Source organism: Bos mutus, chromosome 5 (assembly GCF_027580195.1).
Source record: "Bos mutus isolate GX-2022 chromosome 5, NWIPB_WYAK_1.1, whole genome shotgun sequence".
Lineage (NCBI taxonomy): Eukaryota > Metazoa > Chordata > Mammalia > Artiodactyla > Bovidae > Bos > Bos mutus.
This window is the reverse complement of record NC_091621.1, coordinates 66,300,979-66,314,305: the sequence shown is the minus strand read 5'-3', so window position 1 is coordinate 66,314,305 and position 13,327 is coordinate 66,300,979. Positions and strand designations below refer to the sequence as shown.

General features: G+C 41.0%; 1 protein-coding gene across 1 annotated transcript in view; it reads right to left on the bottom strand.

The window, feature by feature from the left end:
- The window catches only part of LOC138987878 (uncharacterized), a 165,885-nt gene that overhangs the window by 150,211 nt on the left and 2,347 nt on the right, over positions 1-13,327 (bottom strand). The window lies entirely within an intron of this gene.

Here is a 13,327-nt window from a genome sequence, read left to right as displayed (position 1 = left end):
GATATCATCCCTATTCTTTTATTTCATTCAATAAAAATTTATTATTAAGGTCATTTCCAGAGAATTCACCTTTATTCCCTTTACTTAAACTAATTCATTTTCTTGGAGGATTTTTGTTCTCTACTACATAGAACCATTACAGTACATTCCAGAATATATTTAACTTTTTATGTTTTCACAAAGGCATATTTCCCAGTTTATTTCATTTGTACTTGCCCAAGAATGCATGTTTTCAAGCTGGATTTAGAAAAGGCAGAGGAACCAGAGGTCAAATTGCCAACATCTGTTGGATCATCGAAAAAGAAGAGAGTTCCAGAAAAACATCTACTTCTGCTTTATGGATTATGCCAAAGCCTTTGACTGTCTGGATCACAAAAAACTGTGGAAAATTCTGAAAGATATGGGAATACCAGACCACCTGACCTGCCTCTTGAGAAATCTGTATGCAGGTCAAGAAGCAACAGTTAGACTTGCACATGGAACAACAGACTGGTTCCAAATAGGAAAAGGAGTACGAGAAGGCTGTATATTGTCACCCTGCTTATTTAACTTATATGCAGAGTATACATCATGAGAAATGCTGGGCTGGAGGAACCATAAGCTAGAATCAAGACTGCCGGGAGAAATATCAATAACCTCAGATATGCAGATGACATCACCCTTATAGCAGGAAGTGAAGAGGAATTAAAAAGCCTCTTGATGAAAGTGAAAGAGGAGAGTAAAAAAGTTGGCTTAAACCTCAACATTCAGAAAACAAAGATCATGGCATCTGGTCCCATCACTTCATGGAAAATAGATGGGGAAACAGTGGAAACAGTGTCAGACTTTATTTTTTTGGGCTCCAAAATCACTGCAGATGGTGATTGCAGCCATGAAATTAAAAGCCACTTACTCCTTGGAAGGAAAGTTATGACCAACCTAGACAGCATATTCAAAAGCAGAGACATTACTTTGCCAACAAAGGTTCGTCTAGTCAAGGCTATGGTTTTTCCTGTGGTCATGTATGGATGCGAGAGTTGGACTGTGAAGAAGGCTGAGCACTGAAGAATTGATGCTTTTGAACTGTGGTGTTGGAGAAGACTCTTGAGAGTCCCTTGGAGTGCAAGGAGATCCAACCAGTCCATTCTAAAGGAGATCAGTCCTGGGTGTTCATTGGAAGGACTGATGCTAAAGCTGAAACTCCAATACTTTGGCCAACATATGCAAAGAGTTGACTCATTGGAAAAGACCCTGATGCTGGGAGGGATTGGGGGCAGGAGGAAAAGGTGACGACAGAGGATGAGATGGCTGGATGGCATCACCGACTCGATGGACATCAGTCTGAGTAAACTCCGGGAGTTGGTGATGGACAGGGAGGCCTGGCGTGCTGCGATTCATGGGGTCACAAAGAGTCGGACATGACCAAGTGACTGAACTGAACTGAACTGAATCCTAATTGGCTGTTAATTCAATGTGCATTTTTTTCATATTTAAATACTTTTACTTTTTTAGAGCAATTTTAGGTTCACAGCAAAATGAAGGAGAAGGTACAGAGATTTCCCGTAAATCTCCTGTGCTCATACATTATAGCCTCCCCCAATACCACCATCCCTCTTTAGGGTGGTGTACTTCTTACAACTGATGAACCTACATTGACATACATCACCACCCAAAGTCCACAGTTTACACTGCAGTTCATTCTTGGTAGTGTAGTCTATGGGTTTGGACAAATGTTAATGACATGTATGCACTGTGATAGTATCAGAGAGTATTTTCAATGCCGTAAAAATTCTCGGTGCTTTGCCTGTATTTTTCTCACCTGTAGCCATCTCCCAACCCTGAACAACCACTGATCTTATTGTCTCCATAGTTTTGCCTTTTTTAGAATGTCATATAGTTAGAATCTTATAATATGTAGCCTTTTAAAATTAGCTTCTTTCACTTAGTAATATGCATGTAAGTTTCCTTAATGTCTTTTAATGGCTTGTTAGCTCATTTCTTTTTAGCACTGAATAGTATTCCATTGTCTGTATGTATATAAGTTTTCCATTTCCTACTGCAGGACATTTTGGTTGCTTCTAAGTTTTGGCAATTATGAATAGTTTCTGTAAACATCCATATGAAGGCTTTTATGCGTAGACATAAATTTTCAACTCCTTTGGATAACTACCAGCAAGCATGATTGCTGGATCTTATGGTAACGGCATGATTCATATTGGAAAAAACTGCCAAACTATTTTCCAAAGTGACTGTACCATTTTGTATTCCCACCAGCAAGGTATGAGAGTGACTACTCCTCCACATCACCGCTGGCATTAGGTGATGTCAGTGTTCACTATTTTGACCATTCTAATAAGTATGTAGTGAAATCTCATTGTTGTTTTAATTTGCATTTCCCTAATGACATATGAGGCAATGGCACCCCACTCCAGTACTCTTGCTGGAAAATCCCATGGACAGAGGAGCCTGGTAGGCTGCAGTCCATGGGGTCACGAAGTGTTGGACACGACTGAGCAACTTCACTTTCACTTTTCACTTTCATGCATTGGAGAAGGAAATGGCAACCCACTCCAGTGTTCTTGCCTGGAGAATCCCAGGAACAGGGGAGCCTGGTGGGCTGCCGTCTCTGGGGTCGCACAGAGTTGGACACGACTGAAGTGTCTTAGCAGCAGCAGCAGCAATGACATACGATGTGGAGCAGCTTTTCATAAGTATATTTGTCATATGTATATCTTCTTGGGTAATGTGTCTATTCAGATCTGTGGCCTATTTTTAAATCATGTTATTTGTTTTCTTGTTGAATGTTAAGAGTTCTTTGTTTAATTTGGGTAATAGTCTTTTAACAGATGTGTCTGTTGCAAATATTTTTTCCTAGTCTGATGCTGGTATTCTCATGTTTATGACATTACTTTTCACAGAGCAGAAGTTTTTTTACATTTATTAAGTTTGGTTTATCCATTATTTCTTTAATGTATCATCGTTTGGTGATGTATTTAAAAAGTCATCACCATAAGAAAGGTCATCTAAGTTTTCTCTGTGCTATCTTCTAGAAGTTTTTATAGTTTGATTTAGATCTGTCATCCATTTTCAGTTAAATTTTGTGAAGACGATAAGGTCTATGTCTAGATTCACTATTATTTTTGTGCACGTGGATGTCCAGTTGTTCCAGTACCATTTGTTGAAAACAGTATTTTTGCTCTGTCATAATGCCTTTGCTCATTTGTCAGATAAATCGACTATATACTTCTGGCTCTGTTTCTGGGCTTTCTGTTTTGTTCCATTGATCTACTGGTCTAGCCTTTCACCAATAACATTGTCTTGATGACTATAGCTTTATGGTTAGTCTTAAATTGGGTAGTGTCATTCTTGACCTTTGTACTTTTCTTTCAATGTTGTATTGATTATTTTATCTTTTGTCTCTCCATATATACTTCAGAATCATTTTGTCAACATCCACAAAATAACTGATGCTGAAGCTGAAGCTCCAATACTTTTTTCACCTGATGCAGTAAGTTGATTCATTGGAAAAGATCCTGATGCTGGGAAAGATTGAAGGCAGGAGGAAAGGGGGGTGACAGAGGCCAAGATGGTTGGATGGCATCACTGACTCAACGGACATGAGTTTGAGCAAAGTCTGGGAGATAGTGAAGTCCAAGGAAGCCTGGAGTGTTGCAGTCCATGGGGTGACAAAGAGTCAGATGCAACTTAGCGACTGAATATCAACGCAAATAACTTGCTGGGATTTCAATTGGGATTGCATTGGATTTATATATCAATTTGGGAAAAACAATATTGAGTCTTCCTACCTATGAGCATGAAATCTCTCTCCATTTATTTAGTTCTTTAATTTTGTTCTTCAGAGGGTTGCCGTTTTCCTAACATAGGACTTGCACATATTTGTTGTGTTTATGCCTTGTTATTTCATGCTTGTAAACTGCACTGTGTTTTGAATTTCAAATTCTACTTGTTTCACTGCAGGTATCAGATCAGATCAGATCAGTCACTCAGTCGTGTCCGACTCTTTGCGACCCCATGAATCGCAGCACGCCAGCCCTCCCTGTCCATCACCAACTCCCGGAGTTCACTCAGACTCACGTCCATCGAGTCAGTGATGCCATCCAGCCATCTCATCCTCTGTCGTCCCCTTCTCCTCCTGCCCCCAATCCCTCCCAGCATCAGGGTCTTTTCCAATGAATCAACTCTTCGCATGAGGTGGCCAAAGTGCTGGAGTTTCAGCTTTAGCATCACTCCCTCCAAAGAAATCCCAGGGCTGATCTCCTTCAGAACGGACTGGTTGGATCTCCTTGCAGTCTAAGGGACTCTCAAGAGTCTTCTCCAACACCACAATTCAAAAGCATCAATTCTTCGGCACTCAGCCTTCTTCACAGTCCAACTCTCAAATCCATACATGACCACAGGAAAAACCATAGCCTTGACTAGACGAACTTTTGTTGGCAAAGTAATGTCTCTGCTTTTGAATATGCTCTCTAGGTTGGTCATAACTTTCCTTCCAAGGAGTAAGCGTCTTTTAATTTCATGGCTGCAGTCACCATCTGCAGTGATTTTGGAGCCCAGAAAAATAAAGTCTGACACTGAAAGGCAACTGATTTATGTGTATTAATCTTGTGTCCTGCAATCTTGTTATAATCTGTTATTAGCTCCAGGGGGTTTCTTTTTGTAAAATCTCTGACAATCATGCCATCTGCAAACAAAGACAGTTTAATTTCTTCCTTCCCAAGCTGTACACATTTTAGTCCATTTTCTTGTTCTATGGAATTAGCCAGTATCTCCAATATAGTGTTTCAAAGGAGCAATAAGAGGGAATATCTTTCCCTTATTTCTGATTTTAGTGTGAAAGCTTCTAGTTTCTCACCACTAAGTATGATGTTAGCTATATCATACATTTTTTTAGTTTTTAAAATCAAGTTGAGGAAGTTCTGCCTATATTGCTAATTTACTGAGAGTTTTTATGATGAATGGGTATTGGATTTTGTCAAGTGCCTCTTCCTCATTTATTGATATGATCTTATTTCTCTTTTTTAGCCTTTTGATGTGATGGATTATGTTAATTGATTTCCATTGAATCACCTGAGTGGCTGGGATAATTCCAATTTGGTTGTAGGCCATACTTCTTTTTATATATTGTTGGATTCAATTTGCTAGTATTTTGTTTAGAATTTTGGCATTAGCATTCATGAGAGAAATTGCTCTGAATCCTTCTGTCCTTGTGTTAATAACATCTTTGTCTTATCCTGATATTAGAGGAAAGCTAGTGAATTAGCACTAGAATGAATTAGGAAGTATTCTTTCTGCTTCTGTCCTCTAAAAAAGATTGTAGAGAATCAGTGTAATTTTCTCCTTAAATGTTAGGTCAAGGTACACTTTTAAAGTACAGTTTGAAACCCTAAAGACTCCACCAGAAAATTACTAGAGCTAATCAATGAATATAGTAAAGTTGCAGGATATAAAATCAACACACAGAAATCCTTCGCATTCCTATACACTAACAATGAGAAAATAGGAAGAGAAATTAAGGAAACAATTCCATTCACCATTGCAATGAAAAGAATAAAATACTTAGGAATATATCTACCTAAAGAAACGACCTATATATAGAAAAATATAAAACACTGGTGAAAGAAATCAAAGAGGACACAAATAGACGGAGAAATATACCACGTTCATGGATCAGAAGAATCAATATAGTGAAAATGAGTATACTACCCAAAGCAATCTATAGATTCAGTGCAATCCTTATCAAGCTGCCAATGGTATTTTTCAGAGAACTAGAACAAATAATTTCACAATTTGTATGGAAATAGAAAAAACCTCAAATAGCCAAAGCAATCTTGAGAAAGAAGAATGGAACTGGAGGAATCAACCTGCCTGACTTTAGGCTCTACTACAAAGACACAGTCATCAAGACAGTATGGTACTGGCACAAAGACAGAAATATAGATCAGTGGAACAAAATAGAAAGCCCAGAGATAAATCCACGCACATATGGACACCTTATCTTTGACAAAGGAGGCAAGAATATACAATGGAGAAAGGACAATCTCTTTAACAAGTGGTGCTGGGAAAACTGGTCAACCATTTGTAAAAGAATGAAACTAGAACACTTTCTAACACCATACACAAAAATAAACTCAAAATGGATTAAAGATCAAAACGTAAGACTAGAAACTATAAAACTCCTAGAGGAAAACATAGGCAAAACACTCTCCAACATAAACCACGGCAGGATCCTTTATGACCCACCTCTCAAAATATTGGAAATAAAAGCGAAAATAAACAAATGGGACCTAATTAAAATTAAAAGCTTCTGCACAACAAAGGAAACTATAAGCAAGGTGAAAAGACAGCCTTCAGAATGGGAGAAAAGAATAGCAAATGAAGCAATGGACAAAGAATTAATCTCAAAAATATACAAGCAACTCCTGCAGCTCAACTCCAGAAAAATAAGTGACCCAGTCAAAAAGTGGGCCAAAGAACTAAACAGACATTTCTCCAAAGAAGACATACAGATGGCTAACAAACACACGAAAAGATGCTCAACATCACTCATTATCAGATAAATGCAAATCAAAACCACTATGAGGTACCATTTCACACTAGTCAGAATGACTGCGATCCAAAAGTCTACAAGCAATAAATGCTGGAGAGGGTGTGGAGAAAAGGGAACTCTCTTACACTGTCGGTGGGAATGCAAACTAGTACAGCCACTACGGAGAACAGTGTGGAGATTCCTTAAAAAACTGGAAATAGAACTGCCACATGACCCAGCAATCCCACTGCTGGGCATACAAACCAAGGAAACCAGAATTGAAAGAGACACGTGTACCCCAATGTTCATCGCAGCACTGTTTTATAATACCCAGGACCTGGAAGCAACCTAGATTTCCATCAGCAGACAAATGGATAAGAAAACTGTGGTACGTATACACAATGTGATATTACTCAGCCATTAAAAAGAATACATTTGAATCAGTTCTAATGAGGTGGATGAAACTGGCGCCTATTATCCAGAGTGAAGTAAGCCAGAATGAAAAACACCAATACAGTATACTAACACATATATATGGAATTTAGAAAGATAGTAATGATAACCTTGTATGTGAGACAGCAAAAGAGACACATATGTATGAACAGTCTTTTGGACTCTGTGGGAGGGTAAGGGGGGGATGATGTGGGAGAATGGCATTGAAACATGTAAATTATCACATGTGAAATGAATTACCAGTCCAGGTTCGATGCATAAGACAGGGTGCTCGAGGCTGGTGCACTGGGATGATCCAGAAGGATGGGATGGGGAGGGAGGTGGGAGGGGGGTTCAGGATGGGGAACACATGTACACCAATGGCGGATTCATGTCAATGTATGGCAAAACCAATACAATATTGTAAAGTTAAAAAAAAAAAAGTACAGTTTGCATTTGGAAATTATGTGGTAGCTTATGGTGAAACAGCTTGAATCCTAAGCATTGTGTCTGGAATTATCACAGTGGGGAAAGGAAATGCTGGATCACATAGAAACCCACCCTTGCTTTGTTTCAGAGCACTCCTTTGATGATTCTATTGATAAAACATTTACTGAAAACCTACTACATGACAGCAAGCATTGCTCTGGGTGCTTGATAATTAATTAGTTAATTACACACGCACATTTATACACATATATACATATACGTCGGAGAAGGCAATGGCAACCCACTCCAGCGTTCTTGCCTGGAGAATCCCAGGAACGGGGGAGCCTGGTGGGCTGCCGTCTATGGGGTCGCACAGAGTTGTACACCACTGAAGAGACTTAGCAGCAGCAGCAACAGCAGCATACATATATGTGAATAAATAAGTATCCATTTGTTTAAAATTAAAATTCTTTGTTTTGACATAATTTCAGATCTTTGCTGTGGTAAGTGAATACAGAATTGCTGCTGCTGCTGCTGCCGCTGCTAAGTCGCTTCAGTGGTGTACGACTCTGTGCGACCCCATAGACGGCAGCCCACCAGGCTCCCCCGTTCCTGGGATTCTCCAGGCAAGAACACTGGAGTGGGTTGCCATTGCCTTCTCCAATGCATGAAAGTGAAAAGTGAAAGTGAAGTTGCTCAGTTTTGTCTGACCCTCAGCGACCCCATGGACTGCAGCCTTCCAGGCTTCTCCATCCATGGGATCTTCCAGGCAAGAGTCCTGGAGTGGGGTGCCATTGCGTTCTCCGACAGAATTGCTATATGTCCTTTACCCAGATTCTTCAAACATTAACATTTTATTATTTTCTCTTTGAGAGTTTGTCATAACGTTCCATTATACTTAAATACTTCAGCATAAATTTCCTAAAAACAAGAACATTCTTTCATATAATCATAAGGCAATGATTAAAATCAGGAAGGTGGATTGATACAAAAGTACTGTCTACTATACAGATCGTATTCAAATTTTGCCAGTTGTTCCAATAGCAACATATGTTGTCTGCTATAGCAACATAAGATTCTGGGTCATATATTGCATTCAATTTTTATTTAACTCAGACTAATTTCGCACTCTTCCTTTGTCCTTCATGACAGTGACATTTTTAAGGAGTACAGGCCATATATTGTAGAATGTCCCTCACTTTGGGTTTGTCAGATGTTTCTGCTTCATGATTAGATTCAGGATATGACTTTTGGTAGGAATATCACAGAAGTGACATTGGCTTCTTCTCAGTGCATCATTTCAGGAGACACATAATACCAATTTATCCCATGTTCCTATTTTTAAAGTACTTAGCATCTAGGACTTGTGACAGCACACAGAGAAATAATTCTGGTATAGTCTGATCATCACAATAAGTCAGATGTACATGTATGTAGACATATTCATTCATTCTTCATATTTTCTTGGCTTACCATTTTGCTCCAGCCATTTATGCTGGAGCCAACTATGGTTGGCCATGGTCTGTGTCAACTGCCTGGGACATCTCTTGCTACTGCTGTAGAAATTCTGTGCCGCCGTCACCTGGGATGCCTCCAGAAGCCCACCCAGCTGTTTCAGCACAGGTACAGACTGGGAGGTGGAAGGAGTTGACACTGAACGGTAGAGCCAGAGAATCAACCATCAACTCTTCCATGTCAGACACTGCTGACAATTCTGAGGAACAATTTACACAGCTCTCCAAAGGCTCTCATCAGGACAAAGCTCCAGGTACCCAGAGTGACGACCAGCTCAAAACCTATGCTCGTAGACAACAGAAAGACATGGAGGCTGGGGGGTGGGGTGGGGGAAGGAGAGGGTTGGACGCACTGAGAGAGTGGCACTTACATATATACAGTACCATGTGCAAAATCACAGGTAGAAAGTCAAGCACTTGTTTATGAACTAAGGATGGCCCTTGAACAGTGTGAAGACAATGGCAGTTATAAGACCTGTAGATTGACTTATTTTTGTTAAGGACTCATGAAGACTTTCTTCCCAGGCGGCACAGTGGTAAAGAATCTGCCTGCCAGTGCAAGAGACTCAAGAGTCATGGGTTTGATCCCTGGGTTGGGAAGGTCCCCTGGAGAAGGAAATGGCAACCAGCTCCAATATTCCTGCCTGGAAAATTCCATGGACAGAGGAGCCTAGCAGGCTACATGAGCACACATGCATGGCAGGGCATGAAGACTTAAAGGACAGACCCATGTTACCAGCACTTAACTCCAGGCAGACTATGAAAATCAGAAAGCCTCTAAGGCAGTACTTAAAGGGATACTTATTTTTTGTATCCACAAAGCAAACTGTGCTGATAATCAGATCCAGGACTGAGCTGGAAGGTCACAGAGCTACACAGAAGACTGAATATACTGTCTTGACAAGTCTTCTATGCTAAAGGCAGGGCCCTAGAAGGGGAAAAAGCAGAATCCTGACACTTCCAACAGTAGCATTTAGGTGAACAAGCCTGAGAAATTGTCAAAATGTCTTGTGAAGTCTGTGTTGGTACAAGTAGCTTCCTCTGCTTTGCTTAAGAATAGCCTCCCTTTTCTGGAGACCTTACAGTAAACCTGTATGAAGCAACAGACACAGAAACAAAGATCTGTAAGACCTGGTTAATATTTATTTACCTGAAGGAACGGAGGAGTGAATCCTCAAAGTGCCAGACCAGGGAAGGCAAAGAAGGACAGCAGAAAACTCACTGAGGTTGAAAACCATCTGGACGTGGAAGGACGTTTCATGACGTGGCAGGACACATGAGCTAAGTAATATATTGCTAGGATGGCTCCTTAGACCTTGGATAGGGTGAAGACGTATAGGAAATGAAGCACAGACTCTAGAAGTGCCTTGACTGCCTTGAGGAAGGTGTTCGAAGGCTCAGAGAGGTTAGAATGTAAGAAAAATTTATAATATTATACCTAAGAACACACCATCTGACCATGTTCTCTGTAAGAGCCTGGTGGGTGCACCCATCTCCAAGGCAGTAAGAAAGTCGGTGATGAGGGTACCATTGACATCTCCAAGAAGCCCAGTGGCAGTTATCCATTACAGGTGACAGAGAAGAGATGCTGCTATGGGACTGGGTTCCTTAACATTATTTGGATTGATAGGAATCCAAAACAGTGGAGGCCAGATGGTAGCACTTAACCTACAGAAGGAAAGTGGACATAATTGTGATAATGGGCTGCAAGGCCAGAATGACAACCAGAATATCTTCATCCACAGAGCTCAGTAATAATGACTAATAGACCCTGCTGCTGCTGCTGCTGCTAAGTCGCTGCAGTCGTGTCCGACTCTGTGCAACCCCACAGACGGCAGCCCACCAGGCTCCGCTGTCCCTGGGATTCTCCAGGCAAGAACACTGGAGTGGGTTGCCATTTCCTTCTCCAATGCATGAAAGTGAAAAGTGAAAGTGAAGTCGCTAAGTCGTGTCCGACTCTTAGCAACCCCATGGACTGCAGCCTACCAGGTTCCTCCGTCCATGGGATTTTCCAGGCAAGAGTACTGGAGTGGGTTGCCATTGCCTTCTCTGTAATAGACCATAGTGAGTCTCAAAGCAAGTTAAATGAGCATCCACTAGGGTGTTACTTGATCTGTATGTGTAGTCACAAAAAAAGTCAACAGCTGGTTAACATTTCCTACTGTTGGGGATCTTCCCAGCCCAGGAATGGAACCTGTGTCTCCTGCATTGGCAGGCAGATTCTCTACTGCTGAGCTGCCAAGGAAGCCCATATACTTACTGAGAATTATTTTAATTTTATTTTAACCTAGGATAAACTAGATGACTTCTCAAAGTTCTTTAAAGGTTAAAGTTATTAGTCAAGAACTAGAGTCATCATTTATCACAATCAGGATTTTTCTTTTTTTTCCAACCTGGGCTCCATAGACTATGCTGAGAAAATCCTGAACTCTCTAATATTTATGCAAAATTGTGTGTATGTATGTTTGGAAGTCTGTAGTTCCCACTGTCATCTCATAATTGACTAATCTAATGGCAAGTATCCCAAAAGTTGAATTTGAGATCAATCTCAGGGGATGAAATTAGGAAAAAAGTCTTGCAATGAATGAGGTAACCAATCGTAGAAAGAACCCAAACTCACCACTAAGGGGTGGAGGTGTCAGGGAACTCTCAGGTTCAGAAATCTGAGAATAGTCTCCAGAACAGCAGTTCCCAATCTTTTTGGTGCCAGGGTCCAGTTTCGTGGAAGACAATTTTTGTACCGACCAGGGTCAGGGGGATGATTCAAACACATGACATTTATTGTGCCCTTTAACTTCTATTATTACATCAGCTCCACCTCAGATCATCAGGCATTAGATTAGAGACTGGGGACCCCTGCTCTAGTACCTAATTATATTAGTGGATTAAAAGCTGAGTGAGGATGGAGGAAAACTTTCAGCTGTTGGGGATTTTTGAAATGTCCAGATGGTCAGTTAAAACTGCACTACAGATTTTCTCCCTTAATACCTGTTTAAAAAAAAAAAAAAAGGTCTAGAAAATTCACCAATTTAGCAATCAAAAAATGAAAGTGACATATCCTAAAGTTAAAAAGAGAGAAATAAAAAAAAGACAGGGACACAAAGGAGCATAATACTCTAAAACAAAGCAGAGAAGAATGAGTGAGGTTACTTCTTAACTGTGCCCTTTCATCCACCTACCTAACTCAAGCTACACTGATAAAGATAGCAAATATCTGAGATTCACACTAATTGGCAGAGAAACCAACCTAGTTTGGTTTCGTGTTTCATTTTGTGACTGTTGTACATTACTAGAAATAGCTGCAAGAAAGTCTGGTGAGGTAGAGAAAGTGAACCATGGAGCTGAGGTTTACAGTGAAAGTGAAAGTTCCGGGACTTTAAGATGGGGGGACAATCTGAAGTCTCAGGGCATTTCCTTATGGGAAAGAGATAAGAGATATGAGCTAGAATAAACTTTCAGCAAAGATAACATAACCCAGGTTTTCTCATGCAGGCTGTATCTGCCTCAACAGGGCTTTTGTCTCCACCACCATTTCCTCAAGGAAAGGAAAACTAAACAGAAGAAATACTCTGTCCTCAAACAGAAACTAAGAGTAGAAATGAAACTGGACTCAGATATGTAGGGAAGAAAGTAAACACGACAGAAACAGGATTCAAACCCAGGTGGTCTGACTAGCCTGGGAAATCTGGATAGAAGAACGTTTCCTAAGCAGTATAAATCAGCTGAACCAACTTTAGTTCAATTTCCAACTCTCAGTTTGATTCTTAGGTATAAATAAGTCAATGAGAGAGGAGCCCCTGGTTGCTGATCTAATATCTTGCAAGCATGCATGCATGTGTGCTAAGTTTCTTCACTTGTGTCTGACTCTTTAGTGACCGTATGGACCGGAGCCCGCCAGGTTCCTCTGTCCATGGGATTCTCCAGGCAAGAATACTGGAGTGGGTTGCCATGCCCTCCTCCAGGGCATCTTTGCTACCCAGGGATCGAACCTGCCTCTCCTGCAGCTCCTGCACTGCAGGCAGGTTCTTTACCGCTGAGCCACCCTGGCAGCCTGATCTGATTCCGTAGGGGACGTAAACTAATCAGGATACATCTGCGCAGCGATGGGACCGGAGCCTGGGGAAGAGGTCAGGGGCAGCACTGCCATGGACCATTATGAAAGCAGCCCGGTCACAGTCTAGGCCTGTAAGTTACCACACATCCAGACTGTCCTAGTGAAAGTCCTCGTGTGTGTGTGTGTGTGTGTGTGTGTGTGTGTTGTTCAGTTGCGTCTGATGCTTTGGGACCCCATGGACTGTAGCTCACCAGGTTCCTCTGTCCATGGAATTCCCCAGGCAAGAATACTGGAGTGGGTTGTCATTTCCTTCTCCAAGGGATCTCCCAGATCCAGGGATCAAACTCACATCTCCTGTGTTGCAGGCAGATT